Source organism: Aptenodytes forsteri, unplaced genomic scaffold (genome assembly GCF_000699145.1).
Source record: "Aptenodytes forsteri isolate BGI_AS27 unplaced genomic scaffold, ASM69914v1 Scaffold41, whole genome shotgun sequence".
Taxonomy (NCBI): domain Eukaryota; kingdom Metazoa; phylum Chordata; class Aves; order Sphenisciformes; family Spheniscidae; genus Aptenodytes; species Aptenodytes forsteri.
This window is the reverse complement of record NW_008796211.1, coordinates 3,731,030-3,753,350: the sequence shown is the minus strand read 5'-3', so window position 1 is coordinate 3,753,350 and position 22,321 is coordinate 3,731,030. Positions and strand designations below refer to the sequence as shown.

General features: G+C 39.4%; 1 protein-coding gene across 1 annotated transcript in view; it reads left to right on the top strand.

Annotated features, from left to right (window-relative positions):
- The window catches only part of MCTP1 (multiple C2 and transmembrane domain containing 1), a 177,847-nt gene that overhangs the window by 101,123 nt on the left and 54,403 nt on the right, over positions 1-22,321 (top strand).

Here is a 22,321-nt window from a genome sequence, read left to right as displayed (position 1 = left end):
GCAGCAGAAAAAGATCAGGACTATCGGCATGGGAGTTTCCAGCCTTTCCCTTTCTCGCTAGAATAGAAGGCATTTTTGTCATGGAGGAGAGAGGCACAGATTGAGTTCCCACACACACCGAGCCACTCTTTGTCTGTTTTTTTTTTTTTTTTTTTTTGTAAAATGCAAACCTCCTCATCTTTCAAATTGTTGCAGGAACCCAAGCATTAAAAAAAACGAGAAGAGAGTATTTTTTATTGGTTGTTTTGCCTGGACAAGTGCCGCATGGCTAACAAGAAAAGCTGACTTGTTTTTGAAGGCCCCGCTTCAATTTGTCGTGTCAGTGGCCAACTTAGAAAGGCATCTGCTGTTCGTAGCAAATGCTCATATCGTAACTCGTTAGACGAGGGAGTCATTTTCCAGCGCGAGGTCCCTGAGGGAAGCAGGACGCCCAGGAGGAGGACCCCGTCGTGACTGACATCTGTCAGACTGAAGCATATACTCGTATAGACAGGACAAGGAAAAAAAATCAGTGTGAGGGAAGGAGGCTTCTCCATCTATACGTTACCAAAAAAAAAAATCTTGTTTTAATATCATTTTATTTTTTTAATCTGTTACATCCTCACAGCAATGCACATTCTCGTGTCAGATATTTTATATGCGGGTCATACATAGATATCCGTTTGTGTAGCAAGGAAAAGCTAACCGTGTACTGGCATGGCTGGTAGGGTTTTTTTCTGTATATTGCATTCTCTATATTTCTGTTCTCAGCGTGCGGAAAAAATAAGGCTACACAAAACATGACAGGAAACCATTTAACGGCTTGTCTGGAGGATATGCTATATGTGATCTTTTTTAACTTTTCGTAGTCGGATAGCAGTAGGTAGAAATCTGTTGGGGTCTGTGGCAGAAGGATTACAGATAAATACCTCTACAGTAGATTCCTCTAAACTTAAAAGAGAATCTCAAGTGAGGGTATAAAACAATACCTCATGATAAACTTATGCTAAAACTGCTATAGTGCAATTTTGGGTTTTTTTCTACCCTGTTTTTCCTTTCTGCTTTTTTTAAGTGAACTATTTTTTAAGACTTATTCAGAATATAAATACTACATAGCTCTCATTGTGCATGAGGTATTACAGTGGTGTAAAACCTGCATTTCACAGATAATTGTGAACAATATCATAAGAAAAATAGGCATTTTTAATGTTTGAAGTAATTTAAAATTTACCTGGTAATCTATTTTAAGATGTTCTGTCCTGTGATGCCATTCAAGCAATTAGAACTCTTTTTCAGTAAAGGGCAGGCTCAGTCCATGTGAATGCGTTTACCTGAAATACTCCTTCTCTTGGGGAAGAATATCTTCTATTATCAGGAAGGTCCACTGAGCGAAGAACTGGCGATTTGTCACTGTCAAGACACAAGATCAAATTTTCAAAGGAAAAAACTGGAATGCAATCACAAGGTTTCACGAAGCAGACACTAAGTATTGTGGTCCTACTTTTAATGTATTTTACTTTTTGAAACCTGACATGGATAAACATTATTGAAGTACTGTTTTAGGGGATTACTGGTATTACTTTGTTGTATGACGTGAAAAACCAGAGGCCGGATTCTGTTCTCATTAGGCTACTTTTATATCAGGATTTTAACTGTATTGGATTTTCCACTTGCTTACACCGTTTTTTGATCAAGTTTCAGGTATTTTGTTGCTGAGACCGGTTTGCTGGGCCAGACTGCCAGTGATGCCCTTCTTTTAGGGGAGAAAGGATGACGTGTTTTAGCAATGGCACTTTCATTCAGCTCAGGTCGGTGTTGATGGGATTCAGAAGTCACTCCTTTCTGGGTTTCTGACATCGGAAGGGCTGTGGCTGGGTCTCCATCGCCATGTGCGTTGCTGTCATTTGCGTGGTATTGTCCGGGCTAGGAAAGGGTTTTCCATTTTCTAGTGTTGGGATGCTGTTGCCTGAAGTTGTACTGCAGTGGAATAAAGATCCAAGAGAAGAGAGCTGAAGAGGCTTACAGCGAGTTCTTTGTGATCTGAAATCTTTGATCCTAGTGTGGTGGTATTTTAGAGTGGGATGTAAACGCTGCTCTGTTTTTGGCTTTCTGCTCTCTGAAATAGCTGGACCCTTTCGGGTTATTTGTGCCTTCATAAAAGGAAGGTCACCAGATTTTTTTTCACCCATGTGTATTGAGAAACCTATTAACTAAGAGCCCCTACTGTAAAGTACTCAGCTATTTAAAAAACAACAAACAGGGTTGTTTGGAAACCTCACAGTTCTTAAAAGTTACTGCAAGTTGATCTGTGAAAGACCTTTCTTACACCACTCCTATCCAATTTCCCCTTGATCCGTGGTGGTTGTGCAGAAGTTACCCTCTGTCTTGGGGGTGCCAAGATGCAATGCCACCAAAGAAACCTTAAAATTAGTTTATTTTTTTTGCCGAGTGAATTCTTCATGATCGAATCAATAGACCTTGTGTTCCTGTTTTTAAAATCTTTTTCCAGTTACCTACTGAACTTTTTACTAACCTGAAGTCTTCAAAACAAAACCAATCAACAGTACTACCACATTATAACTTGTCCTTCTGCTCACAGACCAGAGCAATCATTTTACTCTGGAATGAAGTGTATTAATTTCTGCCATCAATCAGTGAGTTTGCTACCCAACTTTTCCATTCGTACCAGTAAAACATCTACCTGCAGACGCAGAAATAACCCCACCCTTTAGGAAACTTAAGGATAATCGCAGTTAATGATACTGTAATCAGCAGAACAGCCTTTCCAAAATTGCCTTTTGTAGTTCTAAAGCTTGCTTCCCTTTATATATATTATGTGAAACATCCTCCTGTTACTTCTCTTTTAGTGGGAAGATCAAATGGTCCTTCCAGTAAAAAGTTCAGTTTAGTTTTTCCTCCTACTGGGATGAAAACTGACGGTTCCCCTTCATCCTTGTTCCCCATAACAGACTCTCCTTTTCTCCCCACGTTGTTAGCTGTAACTGACCAAATGGCAAAGCATCATTCATTCTGTTGCCTATATTCTTTTATCAGACCGTTCATGATGAAGAAACAGCTTTTCGGACAAAAGAAAATGTCAATAGTTGTTAGGAACTACATAAAGAAGGAGATGAAGTGAAAGACAGCTGGCGGTGAAACCGAGTGGCTGTCTAGTGATGGTCCCAAATATGAGAACAGGAGATCAAAGTTTGGCCCCTGGCTGGCCTTGGACAATCAACTCTGCTCAAATTCTGATGGACTAAATTTGCTGGATTAAAGCATAATGGCTTGGGTTTCCTGGTGGTTGCTGTTAGACCTCCAGAGGCGCTTGGCAAATAGAAAACAACAGTCATCTTACTGTCATAAAAGATGCCTGCGTGCTGCGGTCACAGTTTTGGAGAACAGGGACGATGCAGTGGGAAATACACCTTGCTCAGGCGTTACCCAAGCACGAACTCACTTACTTCAGTCTGGTTCTAGCTGGATGCTGGTTGTTCACGACCGTCTAGAAATGATCCCTTTTCCGAAGCAGAAGTTGCATAGTTAAGGCCCTGCACCTTAGGTGGTGTCCGGTACTTGGGGACAGAGCTTCACAACTTTCGCTGGTTAATTATGATAGAGAGCTTGTAATTCATCCACTGCTTTCCAAAAATTACAGCTCTGGTTTTGTATTTTAATGCTTCATCTTACTGAACTCGGAAATTTGACATTTTGGACGTCGGGAATTAATTTTCCGTTTCAGAGTTGCATATCTATGTTGGAAGATACCCTTTATAATCAAGGATTGTCAGTATTTACATTTGTTTTACATTCTCATATGGTAGGTAGTCTTGTTCCCCTCTATCTTTACCACAAATGCATGTAGTACTCTCACGTTTGCTGGGGTCTCAACCCTGAAGTCAAGCCCAAACTCCTTGTCCATGCTGTTGGCAAGACGGCAGTCTGTGTGTCGGGTCCTGAGTGCACTCTTGCTGAACCAAACGGAGATGCCTGGGGACGTGGCTGTAGCTGGCTCAAACAGTAGCCATGCCTCTGTAGAGTGCAACTGGCTTGGGCAATGTGATGTGCAGAAGTCGAGCCCAGCAGAGCACACCCCAAAAGCACTATAGATGCCACCTCCGTTTTCCTTGGATACTTCTGTGACCCCTCCTTATTTCCTTGGCTTACACTCTTGCTTTAAACCTTTTGTGTCTGGGTGAGCAATCGTCAGCTGGGGGGTTTTTTCAGTCATATCTGTTTTATTACTCTTCAGTCGTATCTGTGAACTGTCCATGAAATAACTATAGTTAAGTTAGCAGGCCAGCGCAGAAGCGCGTGAGATCTTTGGAATAATTTCAATTACTATTTAAGAGTAGTAAAGATGCTTAATAAGATGTGCAGCTGTGAACATTTGGAGATATGCTTTCATGTCCTACTTTTGATATGACATTATGTTATTTTCTTCGTGTGTGTGTGTGTGTGTGTTAAGAAAGTAGACGTTATGAAATGGCATCACGCTTTCTCTCGTAACAAGAAAAATTGAAAGGAAAAGAGGATTGGGTTGGGGAAAAAGAGAAGGAAAGGGAAGAGAAATACTTCATTTTTCTTATGCTAGGTGGTTTCAGGCCAAGTTGTTTTCACATATTGATTATATAATTTTTTTAAATAAAATCACATACAATGTAATACCTATCTGGTTTCTCCCTGAATTTTAAGTCACAACAGTTTCTACCTCAGCAGCCAGTATTGTTGTTAAAGGATACACTCTATTAACACAGGTTTACCTATATAGTAAAAAAAAAATCTTGATTGTAACTTGGAGCTGAGGGTGTTAGTGTTGACTTTGTCAAAAGCAGCATTAAAATCAAGAAGGGGACTGTACCTTTTGGATATTTACTATAAAAGTACTAACGTCTTTACGTTGTCTTGTTATTCAGTAGAAAGCTAAGCCATCAAGTGAATCTGAGCCTGTTTATTTCACAGCTACTTTAATTTTACCTTTTTTTTCCTCTCTGAACATTTAAATAGGTGTTTTCTTTCCAAGTCTATTTAAGCAATGCAAGACCTAAATCAATCCTAAGTGGCAGCCACTTCTCACAGTGTTGTGTGTGGCTGTGTGTTAATTAGCTGAAATAGATTATCCCCTGGTGTGTGGCATAGTGTTTGTGGTAACTTTTAGTGTGCATAGTTTGCAGTGGATTTCATGTTTATTTTCATGTACTGAGGCAAATTCTCAGTATGTCTTCAAATTATCTCCTTGGGGGTGTTTTTTCCTGAGCTAATCCTGACAGACTCTCCCTGCCAGATATGCCCATCATCAAGAACAGGGGAACACTACACATGCAGGAACCTCTGTGCTTGGGGCTGTATGCAAATTTAATGCCCAGCTCATTTCTGTTTCTCTTACATGGATGACAGACATTTTAACAATAACTTTCACATTTCCCCATGGAAATCGCATTGTATTACTGTATGTATGTGAGCGCATACATGCATTTACTTTGTGTACGTGTTTGAATATGATATTGGGAACACCTATACTTGTAAGTATGTTTTATGCCCTTTTTGTGTATTTACATATAGATAAAATGTATGTGAGAAAGCTTGTGTCAAGAATGCAGTCGTCAAACAGCTCTTTATCAGAGATGTAGCTAGATCCCAGGGAGACTTATCAGATACTAAAAAATAGATAGGGTGGAAAATGTGATAAACAAGAAATTGACACTGAAAATAATTCTACAGCATTTGGGGGTTTCATGGCTTCATATGGTAGCGAGAAGCAAGAGCATAGGAAATAAGCTTTTGTTTTCTGATGTTTGAAGCGGGCACAGTCAGAGCAAATGATATTCCAGCAATTGCAAATAGAGCTTTCTCCAGATATGTCACAATCTTCGTGACTGAAATGAATTCTCGCTGGTGCTACAGGTTTTGGAAGAGCTGGGAGTAGCTGAAGAGCTACTAGCTTATTTTTTTCTGCGTTTTAAAAGCAGTAACCGCAACGTGGGCACTTGGACACCAACATTTATGTATAGGCGCTGAAATAAAAAGTGACTTGACTGGCAGGTGTGCAGCACAGTGTCCCCACGGTCCCTCTCCTCTTCCTCTGTGTGTGCTTTTGTGCACACATACATGTGTCTTTCTGAAAGGAATTTCAAGAGGAAAGGATACATCTTTGTCCCAAACTGGAGATGGGACAGATACCTGTTCCTTGATGTCTGTGAAACCAGCATTTGGTTATGCTGGTTTATATGTTTAAATTTAGATAGCACAGAAGTCACTCTTCAGAAGAATTTTGAAACCGAGGTTCCAGAAATATGGAGAGAGGTTTTAAAGAGATTTTAAGAAAGAGAATTCATGCAGACAGTAAATACTATTTTTTCTTTTGATGAGAATTTTTTTTTCTCTGGAATTCCTGGTCTACCTGTATGCCAAAGTTGTGTTTCAATAAATCTTTTCTTCTCCGTTAGTCGTCGTTCATGTTGCATTTTGGGTCTTAAAAAGCCATCATTATCACCATATTATTTTTTCCTTTAGTGTACTATTAGAAAACTTGTTCTGCTTTTTTTTTCTGCTTGAGGTGAGAATGACAATTTCATGGTGGTGGTGTGCAGAAGAAAATCAACAAAAAACTCCCACCTACTAAAGTATTCAAAGATTGCCATCACATCTCAAGAAGTTGTTCTGTAAAACTAATAGTAATATTTTCAAGTATAAAAATACAGTGTAGAAGCAATTCAACCAATTTTATTCTTAGAAACAAAATTGTTATTCATATGGAGAGATATAGCTAAACCTATGTGTAGATATAGTTGCAAAATATATATGTATAAAAATTTGGGTTTCTGTACTTTCTGATACTACCTGCTCTGAAGTAATATTAAGGAAAATTAAAGAAAGTATCTCATAATTGAGATACTTGTTATACCTCATCACTTTTAATGTTATTTCACAAATAATGAATACTCTGTAGTAGTACTGAATAGTACGTAATAAAGTGACAGGAATGAAAGAAGTGATATAATTATCTAATGGGGTTTTGACACTGCCTTTATTTTTGTAGCTGCACGGGTTGATTAGTTTTAAAACATAAGGAGTACATACAACTTTCCAAAACGTCTGTTGCTTTGGCATGTTTTTAGACTTATTGGTGTTACTTCTCTTTTTTACCTCATTATTATGCCCTCCTTTGTTTCAGATTGTATTTCTTCTGTTGCTTTCTTTATTTTTTATTGTGCTATATAATAACTTGCTACACTGCTAGTTCTCAAACTGTGATTTGTAGTCGCTTTCCATAGCGAGTGCTTCCCAGTTATAAATCCATATTAAACTGCATGTATTTAAAAGTTTGATGATAAAGATGTGTGGTAGTCTGGAAGAAAATGTGATAACTTAAAATGGCCTATCATTTCAAAAGCTTGAGAAGCAGTGCTCTAGGCAGTACAGACTCACGGAGGTATAGCCATGTCTTGAATGATTTGAAGGTAAGGTGAATAACTCGCTCACGGCATGCTGTCTCATCCTTACATAGCCTGCTTCACAGTCAGACCATGTCTTTGTCCCGCTAGCGCAGAAACAAAAGAGGTTATCCAAATTTCTTGGGGTGGGGGGGAGGCCTTGGAGAAGAACATGGCAGTGGTTCCTAAGGTACATCTCGTGCAAGCACTTTCTTGCGGTTGCTGCAGGTTAAGGATTTTATACTCTGCTGTTACTGGTCATAGTGGGATTGTGTCTTGGGATTTAGCCTACCGCATTACTTAATTTTTTTTCCACCTGTGTAGTGGTCGGTACACATCATGGTGGTTTGTTTCCTGGAAGCTGTACTGCTCGTTCACATGCGTGGAGAAGCACTGGTGGGAAATTTCAGGTAGAAAAGCTGCATAAGCAAGCCTGGAAGGATATGAAAAATTCTGTGAGGCTTTCACAAGATTTGTGTTTTATTCAAAAAAATGCTTTCTATGTTGTTTCTACACCTTACTGACAAGTCTTTAGTATTAAATTATTCACATTCCCTTAATATAGAAAACTTCATTGCAGCGGGCCTTGATATAACATATTGGATTATATATATAAATATTTAAAGAATGATGTTAAAGTGTTCTGGACTGTAATTAAATAGAGTTTTAAGAAACTCAGGTAGTTTATGGATGATTTTACTGATGCACTGCAGGATGGAAGGGCATCCAGCCAGATTTGCACTGAGGTTTGTTGCCTGTAGCATAATAAAAAGCCTGTAATGTTCAGAGAAGATGGTAAAATACCTATCGTTTGTCACTAAATTTGGAATTTTATCTGTGTTTACCCCTATCTGTAAAGTCTTTTTCTTGGTGTTTTCATACAAGGTTCCAAAATTAACTCCCAAGTAGTTAACTGTAGATGCAGCATCAAAACAAAAACCCCATGACTTTTTAATACTGTCTTATGCACTCTGAAATCATGTAGGATAAAAGAATACTGTAATAAAGCAAAAGGAATAAGACCAAAAGAAAATTTTCCAGCCCTGTCTGTAAAATTAGAGTTGTTTTCCTTTTAATAAGAGTAAATGCTATGTATCATTTTCACCCAGGCAGAACAAGTACAAAGTAGTAGACAGCTTTTCTACTTTGTCTCATTTTTTAACTATGCAAAGATGTAAATGATCAAATGAGGTACCAAGCAATGAAACCTCATCCCAACAATGGTATTACTAAATGATGTGTGTGGCCCAAAGGACCTGTGTAGAAGGTGTAAAAACGGAATTAAAAAATATGTGGAGGAAAGATTACTGTGCTATGTAAACATATAGTTGTATCTGTGTGTGCATACATATAAAATTATGTATGCACATAATATATATTTATCTCTTTATTTGTAGCTCATTGTCAGGGTTTAGCCCAGCAGGCAGCTAAACACCACACAGCTGTTCACTCACTCCCCCCCCAGTGGGATGGGGGAGAGAATCAGAAAAAAAGGTAAAACTCGTGGGTTGAGATAAAGACAATTTAATAGGCCAGAAAAGGAAGGGAAAATAATGATAAAAGAATATACAAAGCAAGTGATGCACAATGCAATTGCTCACCACCTGCCGACCGATGTCCAGCCAGTTCCTGAGCAGCGGTCACCCCTCCCCCGGCTAATTCCCCCCAGTTTATGTACTGAGCATGACGTCACATGGTATGGAATATCCTTTTGGCCAGTTTGCAGGGCAGTATGAGAAGCTGAAAAGTCCTTGACTAGTGTAAGCACTGCTCAGCAACAACTGAAACATCAGTGCGTTATCAACATTATTCTCACGCTAAATCCAAAACACAGCACTGTACCAGCTACTAGGAAGAAAATTGACTCTATCCCAGCTGAAACCAGGACACTCATTCATTCCTATTTCTAGTTGGTATATATTATTTTTGGTGCCATGACAGGTATCTTCCAGCTATGGTGATTTTCACCTCAAAGTATTTAAAAAAAAAAAAAAAAAGTAACTGTGGAATCAGATACCAATATGTCTTTACTAGTTAAATTCCACAAAGGGTTTTCAAAGACCCAATAAGAAGTTTCATGCTTTTAAGATGTGAAGAGAGACTGTGAGAAGGGACTCCTGATAGTTTGTTCTATTTTGGACGAACCGTGCAGCTGTGAAACTGTTAATGAGGAAGACAGCTTTTGTGATTATCTCAGATCTCCATAGAGACTTTTTCCAATAACTCAGATTCTGTTCTGGTTATACACCCAAATTCCTTCTTTATACCTTATATTTATTATAGGTTATTTCAGCAGTGCTGTCTGTGGTTAAGATCTGTCTGTAATCTCCTTAGTTGCCTTTGACTTTGTCAGTCTTCGAATTCTAGGGTTGAAACTTTTCATTGAGACAATGTAGTAATGTAGTTTAATTGTTTCTGAATTAGAAAAAATACGTGTTTATGCTCACCTTAAAATCTTTGCAACTATTTTGAGGATGTGTTCCTATATTTTTAAACTTACCAGGGCTTCCTAAAAAGGCCTCAAGTTCTGATGTTGGTGTTTTGCCCATTGTTTTCTGCCTGCGCACTGACACATATTGGCCAGCTCTTGAAAGCTGCCCTGTCTGTGTGTTGTGAGAGACACGTTAAATGTGTCCATCTGGCTACCATCTTCTTGTATACACTCCTTTCCCCTACTAGCAGCCTTGCTTCTCTGTCCTGAAGCACTGAGGGCTGCAAGTGGTCCTCCAGAGCCAGTGTTGGGGAAGGACACGAATGCAGGAATCAAGAGCTAGAAAATCCCCCGTGTATTCTTTCTCCTCTGGTTGAACTCCAGGCAAAATAAAGGAAGAGGAATTCTGATTTGAAACTAGGGCTTTTTTTGGGAGGGAGGGAGTAAGGGAACAGAAAGGTATCCCATTAGAAAGGATGGGAAGGGGGACAAGGTAGGGTGGTGTTGAGCATCGTGACAATCTGGGAAGACAGGCAAGAACAGGAGAGAGAGAGTTGAGTGCAGTTGGTGATGTAGAACCAGCAGTGGAGGATGAGCCAGTTTCCTTCCAGCAGGAGTTCGGTAAAGGCAGACTAGGTAGAAAATAAGGGAAGGACATCAATCAGAGCTGGTCAGAGGTCTGGTGAGAGGGAGCAGTAGGAGGGTAGAGGGGTCTATAGCTGCTGGAATGCACTTTCCTAGAGAACAGGCAGTTGAATCCCTGAGTCTTGCAAATAGCTTTGATGAGCATCAGCAAAACATTTAGCCTACTGTTGTGAAGATACCGGCCAAGCACTGCCATTATGCAGAGGGTTACCTCAAGTGGTAAACACTGAGCCACAGCTCTGAAGAGCCCAGGCCTGCTCACAAACCATCAGTCTACTTCAACGTGACAGGTCAATTCGACAGTACCTTACAGGATTTTTAAAATCCCAGCTGAAACTACCCCGCCTTCCTCTCCCTGGTGTCAACAAAAGCTCAGGTGGAAATCAGGTACTGGGGAGTTAGGGAAGGAGGAGTGACATCAGAAGGAAGGTCTGCTCAAAGCTCAAGTCTGCTCTCTCCTATATTAATTAAAATATAAGGTCAGTAATTATACCATACATATTTCAGCTGCTTCAACTATAAGAATCACAAGGTCAATTCTCCATCTTGGGTTTTCAAGGTCAATATTATTTTCGTTTGCTAGTGTCCTGGTTTCAGCTGGGATAGAGTTAATTTTCTTCCTAGTAGCTGGTACAGTGCTGAGTTTTGAATTTAGGATGAGAATAATGTTGGTAACACATTGATGTTTTAGTTGTTGCTGAGCAGTGCTTACACTAAGTCAAGGACTTTTCAGCTTCCCATGCTCTACCGACTGAGCAGGCTGGGGGGGCACAAGAAGCTGGGAGGGGGCACAGCCAGGACAGCTGACCCCAACTGGCCAAAGGGATATTCCATACCATGTGACGTCATGCTCAGTAAACTGAGGGAACACTGGCTGGGGGGGCTGCTGCTTTGTTTTTCATTTGCATTACTTGTCTTTCTTGGGGTTTATTTCTCTCTCTTTTTGTTATTTTCCTTTTCATTACTGCTGCTATCATTATTATTATTATTATTATATTTTATTTCAATTATTAAACTGTTCTTATCTCAACCCATGAGTTTTCTCACTTTTACTCTTCTGATTCTCTCCCCCATCCCACCAGGGCGGAGTGAGTGAACGGCTCTGTGGTGCTTAGTTGCCAGCTGGGGTTAAACCACGACAGCTAGCAATGCAAAAGCGAGTAGAGACATGAGGTTTTTCACAAGTGTGTAAATCAACTAAGCATTAGCGATTTTGTGTTTGGAAAAGAAAATGTACTCCTTTTGCCCTAGGGATGACTTCTTGTTGTGTTTCAAAGACCCTTTAATAAATGGATTAGAACTTCTATAAAGTTGCAAAAAATCTTTTAGAATGGGAAGGTAAGCAAATTAATAATGAGAGCTTCTGTAGTACCATATTCAGCTGTTTTGGTTTGACTGAAAGATTCTGAGACTTCAATAGGCTGTTAAGGTATAGAAACCACATATTTATAATTCCAAGTCTTGAGTTCTGCTCACACAAATTTGTGAAATGTCTAATTCCAGAGTTTGGTCCTTTCAAGGAGAATACTCCTCTCCCTGGTATGTGTAGCACATTTAAACACACAGACACACACACAAAATCCGTCCTTGTTTTGACACCGGTGCTCTCATTGCTACGTTATTTTGCAAAAAAGTTGAGAATGTAGCGATGGCTATTAAGAATTATGATACACTGTTCTGTAGATAGCAATAAAATACTCTGCATTCCCCTATTCACCTTTTAAGGATGTGCTTTGAAATGAGCATCTATAAAATGTACTATTCTTCACTGGTTAGTAAACGTTATTGATGATGATGCTGGCTCAATAAGTGATTTTTTAGAGCTGTGGAACATTTCTATGTTAAAGTGCGGCTAAACATGTTGGAGTGGCAGACGTCTAAATAAATGAAGTGTAATGTTGCTGAAACAATGAACTACTGAAAGGTGAGGTAGATTCTGTGAAACATCATACATTTGGCGTGCACAACCGCACTTCCTGCAAGCTACAGCATGGAGAGCAATGATTGTAAAAAGGGAGACAGCTTGGATTGCAGCATTTGTTGGCTTGAAAAAGTAACTATAGAAACAACAGGAAAGTTGCCAGGGCACACCTCTCTGTGCTAAATATGATTTAATGTAGTTTGTGGAAATACAAATATAATTAAGTTTATTACAGAGAAACAATTGGAAGGGCATGTTTGTTTTTTAATAGCATGAAAATATACTTTTCCCTGCAGAAGCATTACCTCAACAGAAGCAGCAGGAAACAGTTTTCCACTTAGGATCATAAGAAAGAAAATCTTGTTTTGTTGAATTTGTTTGTCTTGACAAATTACATTACAGGTTATAGATTAAAACTTTTATTTCTTAACATATCTGGCAACAGTGAACCTTAAAAATCAGATTAAAAATCTCAAAAATTTTTGTAGGCTGTTTAATTACGTGGTATGCTTTTTCTTTGTTTTGGATGGGTTGCGCCCTGTCTAGCTTGCTGGTGTCCATAGAGCCAGAGGTTACTGCTATGAACTTCTGAATGTTGTCCACCTTTGCTTCTCTTTCAGCCTTCATCTCGATTCTGTTTTTCCAGCACCTTACATGAACGGTTACTTAATGCCAGCCAGAATGTGAGGTTTTTCCTGTAGTTTCTTAACAGAAAGAAGTCACTTTTGTTTTGCAAGTCTACCTTTGACTTCCTTTTTCTTCATGCAGCACCTCTGGTTTCTCCGAGATGTCAGTTTTGTGCTTGCCCTCATTAAGCGGGGCAGTTAAGTGGGTATTGAAAGAAACTTTCCACAAGACTGAAAGTGCATTAGCCATCGTTAGGTGTGACTAGCATATTCTTAACCAAGTATCTGACTCCATTTCTTGTACATCTCCCAACAGTTCAGGTGGATGCTCTTGCAGGAAATGCTGTATGAATCTGGTGCCACTCCTTAAACGCACCTGAATGGAGCTTTGCAGGCCAGAGAAGTTTAGCAAAGGCATGAAGAAGTAAACTCAGCCAAAGATTGAGTAGTGATACAGTAGTAACTATCTTAGTTTTTCTTTAAATTAGTTTTATTTATTCGTTCATGACTGATTCTACCACATTGTAAAGGGATTGTTAACAGCCATCTTTCCACTCCTTTGTGCTGTGTTTTACAATAAAAAGAGTCAAACTGAAAATGTACGAGATAGATACCTTACATTTCATGAACTGTATTCTAACTACTGTCGTATTTATCTCATTGAGATATTTCGAGTTCGTACTGTTTATGCTAATAGCAGAAGTCATTGTTTTATTTATAGTGCAATTTTTTAACTTTTACCTAGAAGGTTGTGAACATACTTCGGCTTTCCTGGCATCTACTGTAGTCTACTAGAGAAAACTGCCAGCTAAAAATGAACTTGGAGGGTTTTATTTTGCATTTTGCTTAAAGAAAGCATTGCAGAATGTAATTATAGCTATCTTACCAGGGAACTAAAAATACTCGCTTGTCTCAGTGGCCTCAGCCCAGGGACGATCTTATAACTACAGAATTCAGGTTGTTCGAACACCTGGAGCTGCCTTGCTCTCCTGTCTAAACTAGTATTCTCGGCTGACTTCTCATTCCTACAATCTACAATCTTACTCTGCACAAGAAAGTTCAGAGGCTTGGTAAATATGAAGAAAAATATATACCTAGCATGCTAACATGTAGATATCTCTGGCATCTAAATAAGCTTAAACAGATCATTTGGGGCAGAAGGGAGGAATACTATACGATGCCCACAGAGAAGGAGTAAAACACTGTAAAGAAACGAGAAGTCAGTAATATCAGCCCTGGATTAATATTAGAGTTGCAAATAGAAACAGGCACACATTGCTAGAGATGCTACACATAACTCTGCAAGTTTTCAGAACTGAAGTTTGGGGGGGAATTCTTGAGATCAGTGAAGGAGAAAATTAGAAAATTACAAGACTGGGAGATGAAGTTACAGAGAGTCATAAAGTAGCTGAAATGTATTATTATTCATGAAAATGTATTTACAAAGAAGTACATTAAAAGGTAGAAAGACATTTTCTTACATTGTGTGAGCAACTTGCAGGCTAGGCCATATGTACTTAAGGAAAGCGGGTCAGTGAAAGACAAACAAATCCTAGGCTTTTATTTATTTATTGTTTTACAGTTATACCTAACTAATACTCCAAACATCATAAAACACCAAAATTAAGCAGGTCGTCAATCACAAGTATGAAAATCAGCCTGGAAAGGTCACTAAGGTTGACTGGTGGTCTTGAAAATTTAAAATAAGCCAACATTAGACTAAGATACTTGATATCAAGTGATAGTTGATGGCAAGTGGCACCTTGTAAAATTGCTCCTAAGACGTAAAAAACATTTTAAAGAAATCACCAGGGAAATATGAATGTCCACATGTATTGGTGCTCTAATGAATGGATGTTCTCATCATTCTGAAAAGCAGTGGCCCTGCCTCTTGGTGATTCTTCTGTCGTCCTATTCCTTGCTGCCTCTCTCTTCTTCCAAATGAAAAAAAAACACCCCAAAACATATCAGGATATTTTTCAGAACAGAGAAAAACACAGAAGCAGCAGAAAGATTGCTTAATTCAACCTTAATTTCATCTCCAAGTGACTGGACAGACTCAGCAAGTTTCTGTGTTGCTGCCTCTCTTTTCTTCCAAATGAAAAAAACCCACCCCAAAACATATCAGGATATTTTTCAGAACAGAGAAAAACACAGAAGCAGCAGAAAGATTGCTTAATTCGACCTTAATTTCATCTCCAAGTGAAAGGACAGACTCAGCAAGGGGTTTCTGTGTGTGAACAGTTGACATCTCCAGAACATCAGAGAAACCAGTGTGTTGATGCAGCTATCTCCAAACAGCTGTGGAAACAAAATTATAGGATTTAGCCCTCAGTAAAAGTTTAAGCTAGAGTGCCTTCAATATAGTAAGGGCAGTACAGTTCCAGTCTGTGAAATGAGCCTTCAGAACAGCTTGTGGAAGTGTTTCTGCTCTTCTATGGAATCCAGTATTTCTGTTTGTTCCAGACATGTGGGTGGTTATCAAACCAAAAATCAGTATTTTTGCATTTTTTTATCACTGGAAATCACAGACTGCCCATATACTTTTAACCACATGATTTTAGTCTTCATTCATACAATTTAAATTTTATTGCTGTCCCTTTCACTTCTGACAGACAGTTGGCAAAGTGTAGGTTTTCCTACAGCCAAAGGGCTTACTTTTTCAATGGCTAGAATTCCTAATATCCTAATGGTGCATTTATTTTGATGGTGGTTATTTGTGAGTGAATGATGAGGACCGGTTGTTTAGTTTTTCTGTAGTACCAATAAAGATGAGCACAATTTAAACATTTGTGAAGTTTAAGTAGTTCACATTCAGATTTTTAAAGTATGAGACTTATTTTTCTTTGGAAAAAGTAAGTCTGTGAGTCTTTTAAGTGTTTGGGTAATGGTGACTATTTCTACCCTATTAAACTTTTTACAGTGTTTGTCTTAAAATGCTGAATCATTTCCCTTGATCTGCAAAAATGGATGGAGAATAAGGGAGCAAATGAAGAAAAAGTTAATCTGATACAGTATGGGGTGTAAATGAAAACACAGCATTTAGAACAGTTTTCATAAAGGATGTCTGGAGAGTACATCTGTTGTTTGGACTACAGTGGACATACAGTGAAGCCATTCTCAGTAAGCTAAAGAAGATACCCAATATTTTTTCCCTATACCCAGCTTAATAACTTTTGACGGACAATTTAATTTTACAATCTTCAGGAATTTGGGAGGAACAGGAGGCGGGTTCAAAGCCCGACAGCCCCTGCTCAGTAGCTCAAGCTGTAAGAAAGGAAGGGGGCAATCCATTACACATAAGTAGCTGTAGTTATCATCTAGCATGATCCATGTTGTGATTTTACACTTCTCACAAAGTCAACACTTTAGATTTTTCGTCTGAAGTGACACATACATTTACACTTTCAACAGTCCCACCCTCGTAGCAGTGCAATTATAACAGAGGAGAAATCTGCCAGATTCCAAGTTTTTGTGTAAAAGGAACATAAACATAGATTTGTGACATAGATCTGTGTGTGCAAAAAAAAGTAAATAATTACGTGAAATGTACTTTTTAGAAATATCTTTCGTAGTATGACACTTTCAACAGAAATGGCATGTGCAGTTCTGTAACTGTTAGCCAATTTTTAAGGAATTTTAAAATCGGGAAGGACGGGATTGATTTCCAGGACAGGAAGAGGTATGTGCAATGGGGAGAGGCCCAAAGTGCATCTTTTTAAAAAAACAGAGTAAAGTTGGACACTTTGAATTACAAAATGGCTTGAATCTTACAGCTGGTGACTACCCCTCTCAGCAGAACTGTGCTAAAAAGAATAGAGCTGCCCAAGAGTTATATATTAAAGCAAAGCAAAACCAGTCTGTGGGCAAGCATTAAAAGCACTTTTTTACTTGGAAAATAATTAATGTGTAGAACAGTCTTCTAGGAAATGTTGCTGAAACAAAGACATGGGTCATTCAGTAAACAGTTGGGTATTGTTCAGAAAATGCAGTATTAAAATGGGACGGAGGTTCGATGAACCTCATAGCCCCGTTCTCAGACGTGCCTTTGATGTAATGTATCCTAGCTGGGCATTTGTTACTTGATACCAGGTGTTACTGCTCATAGGGAAAAATACTATCAGTTTCTCTTCGTTTGTCAGCATTTTAGCAGTCTGAGAGAACAAAACCGTGTTGACGTGCCCCGAGAATGACAAGAGGCTGTGTGTATGGGAATGGCCTCAGTGAACCATATTTTGCCCTTCTAATTTTAACCTGGATACTAACTACGCAGCTGTAATAATGCAGCTCAGAAACTCTTAAGTGAAGGGAAAAAAATTACCCAAGAGATTCCACATTTTGTAGACATTTACGGGGGGGTGAGTCAGGGGTGTCATTTTTATTTCCACCTGACTTTTGCTACATGAAACTGGTTACAGCAATATGAATTTTATGTCAGTAATTGATGCGCTGTTTAAAATGGCGCTGCATTCGTGCCCTGGGGTTCGCGCTCTTGGACCTGTCAGCATTCTCAAAGCGAAGTCACAGCACTTCTGGAAAATGATGTGAAACGTCAGTTAAAAGTTGTAAGGAAAAAAGTAAGCAAAAATTAAATGCAAATTTTCAGGCTTTTAACTAGAATGTTTTATTGGTGCTGACAATCCTGTAAAGACTCAGATAGCTTACATTATGATGCAGTTGGACAATAGTATCATCGTGAAGGTTGTTCAGATGAGGTAAGTCTAGCTGTAGATGTGTTTCAAAAACAAGCTGGGTGGGTTGAAGCACATCAGTGAGTCACATCTAATTGTCAGACTTGTTTCTTTAATAACTAGCGGTACACTACGCTTAGATCGAAGAAGTGAGGTGAAATAGAACCATGGGTTTGTTGTACAGGTTATCAACACGGAAAAACCATGACCAGAAATGTCCTACCCAGGAAGAAATGGTTTTGGTTTTCTTACTGAGTGTTCTTCTAGATACGGGACCCAAGTGCTCTAACGAGAGCTACCATAGGTCTTTCAATACACCAAAAGCCTCACTGAGACTGGGTTTAAAATAATACTTCATCCAGTCTGTTAATATCTGACTGTTATTTATCATGGAACTATCTCCATTTTCTTTTTCTACATGAAATAAATAGGAAAGAAAGAGAGTAAAAATCTAAATCGCAGTGAACTGGACTGTTCTAATTCCAGCAAAGAGAGAGAAGATGCAGGAAAACCTGTAAGTTTGTTTCTGAGTTAAAGGAAGAGTTCTTAGGGGATCAAAAATACTAATTATTCAGCATTGCTCAGATTACCAAGACCTCAGGCATTTAAAAAAGAGAACCAACACTAATCCAACGTTGCACTGGAAATCTGTCAAAATAATACAGGTGGGAATGACATGAAATTTTTTCTGTATTTTTTTTTTCACATTCCATGCTTTTGCTATTTTCAAGTTGACTTTTGCCTATTTAAAGAAACGGAGTAACAGGGAATGTGTTTTAGACTCAAATCTTTCAGACTGCACCTTCTCCTGGCACTCAGGTAATTGGAACTGAAATTACAAGACTGCTGAAAAAAACTGTTGGAGGATGCTTTAGAATATGTTCAAAAGGTGCATTTCTTCCAGACTTACCTGAATGAGGGCACCGCGTTTGAAATGGATTCCCATAAGTGTTTACATTAATACTAGTGTGTTTGAGATCTGATACAGCTAAAAGAAATACTTCCTTTTTAATTTTTTTAATAGAAGTGCCATACAAGATGAAAGGAGCCGTGATCGCCAGAGGTAACTGGCTAATTTTGTAATGGAAGAAGCTACTGACTCTCCAAGGTACAATGAAAAGTATTTTCAAGTGTTTCGTAGTATAAACACCATGCAGGATTTTATTGGAGCCTTAAAACCTGCAGTACTTAGTAGACAGTCTGTACCATGCAGATATGTGGGTTATATTTCCTTCTTTCTAGTCTTCTGAGAATACATCCAAGGGACAAAGCCTCAGGAAATACAGTTGTCCTTTTAAGCTTAAAGGGTAAATGGATGATCTTGTGATTAGAGCACAGTGTTCGGAGCTGCAGACATCGGCTCCGTTTGTGATTGTGCCAAAACACCATGCAGCCAAATTTTGCATTTCCAGGGTAATCGGGAGTTGGGTAATGCATATAATACAAGGATATAGGTAATATGTAAATGAGGCTGTACGGATCCTCTTTGAAAATGATCAGAGAAAGCCAAAACTTGAAGAGGAGGCTGCGGTATGAGCGGCGTGCCCTGCGTGACACGACGGTGGTGGGAACGGCCGTATCTCACCGTGCGGCCCAACGCGTTACAGCTCATGACGCTGGGTGCTGCCAGTGCAAATCTCGAAGGCTCTTTCTTGTGTCAGCCTGGGCTGGCTGGCTGGCTCACCTCCTGAGACTTCCCCTGCCCCTTCGCCAGGAGAAAGGCCGGCGTGCTGTCAAGCCCCCTTTTCATTTTTGCCTGGAGGTAATCCGTATATCAAGGTTGCTGCGAGGCTGCAGGTTCTGGAAAGCTCCCTACGTGTCAGCTGGGAGCATCTTGCGCTCGGTCCTGTGGCTTTCACTGAACCCAGGTGTTTCCATGGAGTGAGCGGTTTCCAGTTTTTGTCAGAAAGTTCTCAAACAGTGGTACTCGCAGCCCTCCCTCGTCATGTGCTCTGCTCTCTCCTGCACCTGAGGATGTGGGCCAGTGTCTCCTGCATGGGGTGCTCCTTTTTTTACATGCTCTTCTCTGCTGGCAGTCAAAACGGAAGCAAAAGGAAAAATAAAAAGAGCTGGGAAACGCAGGTGTTAATGCTGTGAAGCCTGTGGGTGCAAACAGGGTTCTGTTAAAAATGAAATGAAATTGGGTGGAGGTAGATAAAAAGAAATCTGAAATAATTGTTCTCTAGAATATGGCCTTTCCACATAGGCAGAAATCTTTCTCTTCACTTCTGTCTGAAGAGAGAGTCAAATAGAGAATCTCATCTCTTAATTAGAAAGAAAAATACTCATCAAACACATCTCATCACTGGAAAGCTAATGATCCACAGCTGCTAGTCTGAAAGGGCAGGCTTTTTTTCTGAACAGTAGGAAGTGTTAATCATTTTGGATGAGATTTCTTTTTAAAATATACTGTAGTTTGCAAAAGAATAGGATATTCAATATTCTAACTTAAATTATTTTTTGAAGTGTTGTACACCAGGGATAGTGTCGTGTGTCTCCCTGAATGATCATTTAATGCATGTGTCTCTCACTAAGAGTATCAACTGATGTGATGTTGTAAATGGCCAGTTCATGCCTGTGACTCTGAAAATCTTGATCTCATGGGGGAGAAGAAAAAGAGTCCTCCCTTATATTCTTCTGTGTAGGAAATGGCAGCTATATTAAACTGTAACCTTTGAGACTCCCACTCCTCCCTTAAAATAGTTGGCTTGTTTCAGTAGTGATGAGGATCCTTTTTTTAGACAGAGTTAGAGCCATTATTTCCTTGGAAGAGTTCATACCAGATACAGTCCATGTTCCACTGGATGCCTTATAGGCATGGGCAAGTCCCAGAACTGCCCTTTTATACTTGTTCCTGAGCTTTTCTGGATCCCCCCCCCCCCAACTTATTTAATGGATGGATACATAGGGTTTCCTCCCCTTTGTATGGGAAGTGAAGTTAAGGTTTCTACATACCCCTTCCCTTCTTCCCTCTCCCCCCAGCTATCAGGCCCTTTATGCCTAAGAACTGAGCCCCTGGGTTTTCTTGCTGTTCTGCACCAGGTTTTGGGTTTGCTCATGTTTACTTAAAAGTTTTGTCTAATACTGGGAATCTGCTTGTTTTCTCCCATGTGTGTTTCATGAGTGCATTCCTCTTCTGGGGAAGATAGTGAGACCATTTCACTTGCAGTGCCATCACTGTGCTGGTCTCGCACAGCGCACATCTCATTTGTGTTGCAAATACAGAGTCCCTGTTTTCCTAGCGCCTGGCTGAGACAGGTGCCTGAAAGGAGGAACTGGTTAAAATTCAGCCAGACTAGATGGAAATGAAGCTGGCAGGTCAGCGAAATCATCTACAGGAGATGGCGGGTGTAATATCCACATTTTTGAAAGATATGTCTATACAAGTTGTAAAGAGGTAATATCTTAATATAATATTTTAATGGCCTACAGAGTATAGTACTGTAGGGAATTAAGGATCATTTGGTACTTAGAAACCTCAAGGGAGGAGTGTTTGGATGGGAACTCATTGATGTTCTGGAGTACAGGGTACATGATGACCGTATTCCTTAGTCTCTGGTCAGGTCTGTGTCTCCTGAAACTGTCTAGTTTTCTGGCTTCTTTTCTCGGGAGCCGGGGATTGTTTGGGTATTACTTGATTTTCTTTCCGTCTTTCTAACCAAAGTTCAGATGGGACCATGAGAAAGACTGTATGCATTGCCATTTCTCAACAGGTTATCTCTAGTATTTGCTTTTCTGATAGCTGGGTGCTGTTCGTTGACTTCCAGAGCTCCCTTCAGCATGTATTCATTCACTCAGGGCATTTCTGGGCTTAAAGGGTGCAAGGATCTTTTGCTTTTCTCTTGAGATGCGAATTCTGTTGTAAGTTGGCTATATCAAATTGACTGCATCAAATCCCTATAGATCTTGCTCTCAGAAGGGTAGTTAGCAAGCTCATAGAAGAACTCTCAAATTCTGTGAGGTATTGTTTGCTTCTTATTCATTACCATTTCTAACAGATTTCCTTTTAAACTAAGCAACCTAAAAAAGACAGTTTTCTTTCAAATGAAATATTAACTGCTAGAAGTGCCAATATCCTCTTATGTATGTCACACACGCTGCTTTTTCAGTTCTGTCCCTATTTATCAAGTTTGTCTTGCAGTCTCACAGGACTTCCATATACATAGCATTCAGTGATAGGAAGTGGGGGGGTGAGGTAAGTTAGCTGATCTGGAGACAGCAGATTACTTAAAATACAGATTTTTTTTCTTTTATGTGGGAGCTTGTATTTGATAAGAGCATTTTGTTTTAACTCTAAACAAAAATCCAGCAGAAGACTACTTGGATGAAAAAGGCTTAGCAAGATTTCTGGGTGTATATCCGTCTGTGGTACATAGTGTGATTTGCTATAGTACTTTCATTTTTGGTTTTTGTCATATTAGAAGAAAACAAACCCAAGTTACGTCTAGAGCTGGCTAAAATAAGGGGGGATTTGTTCACAGGGAAAACTGGATGTAAAAATGGTTTTAGTTTGACCCCATCTAAGTCCGAATATTTTTAGTTCTTTCCTGCAAACCAATAATTTCGTACCAGCCCCAGTAGGGAACAGTACCTAT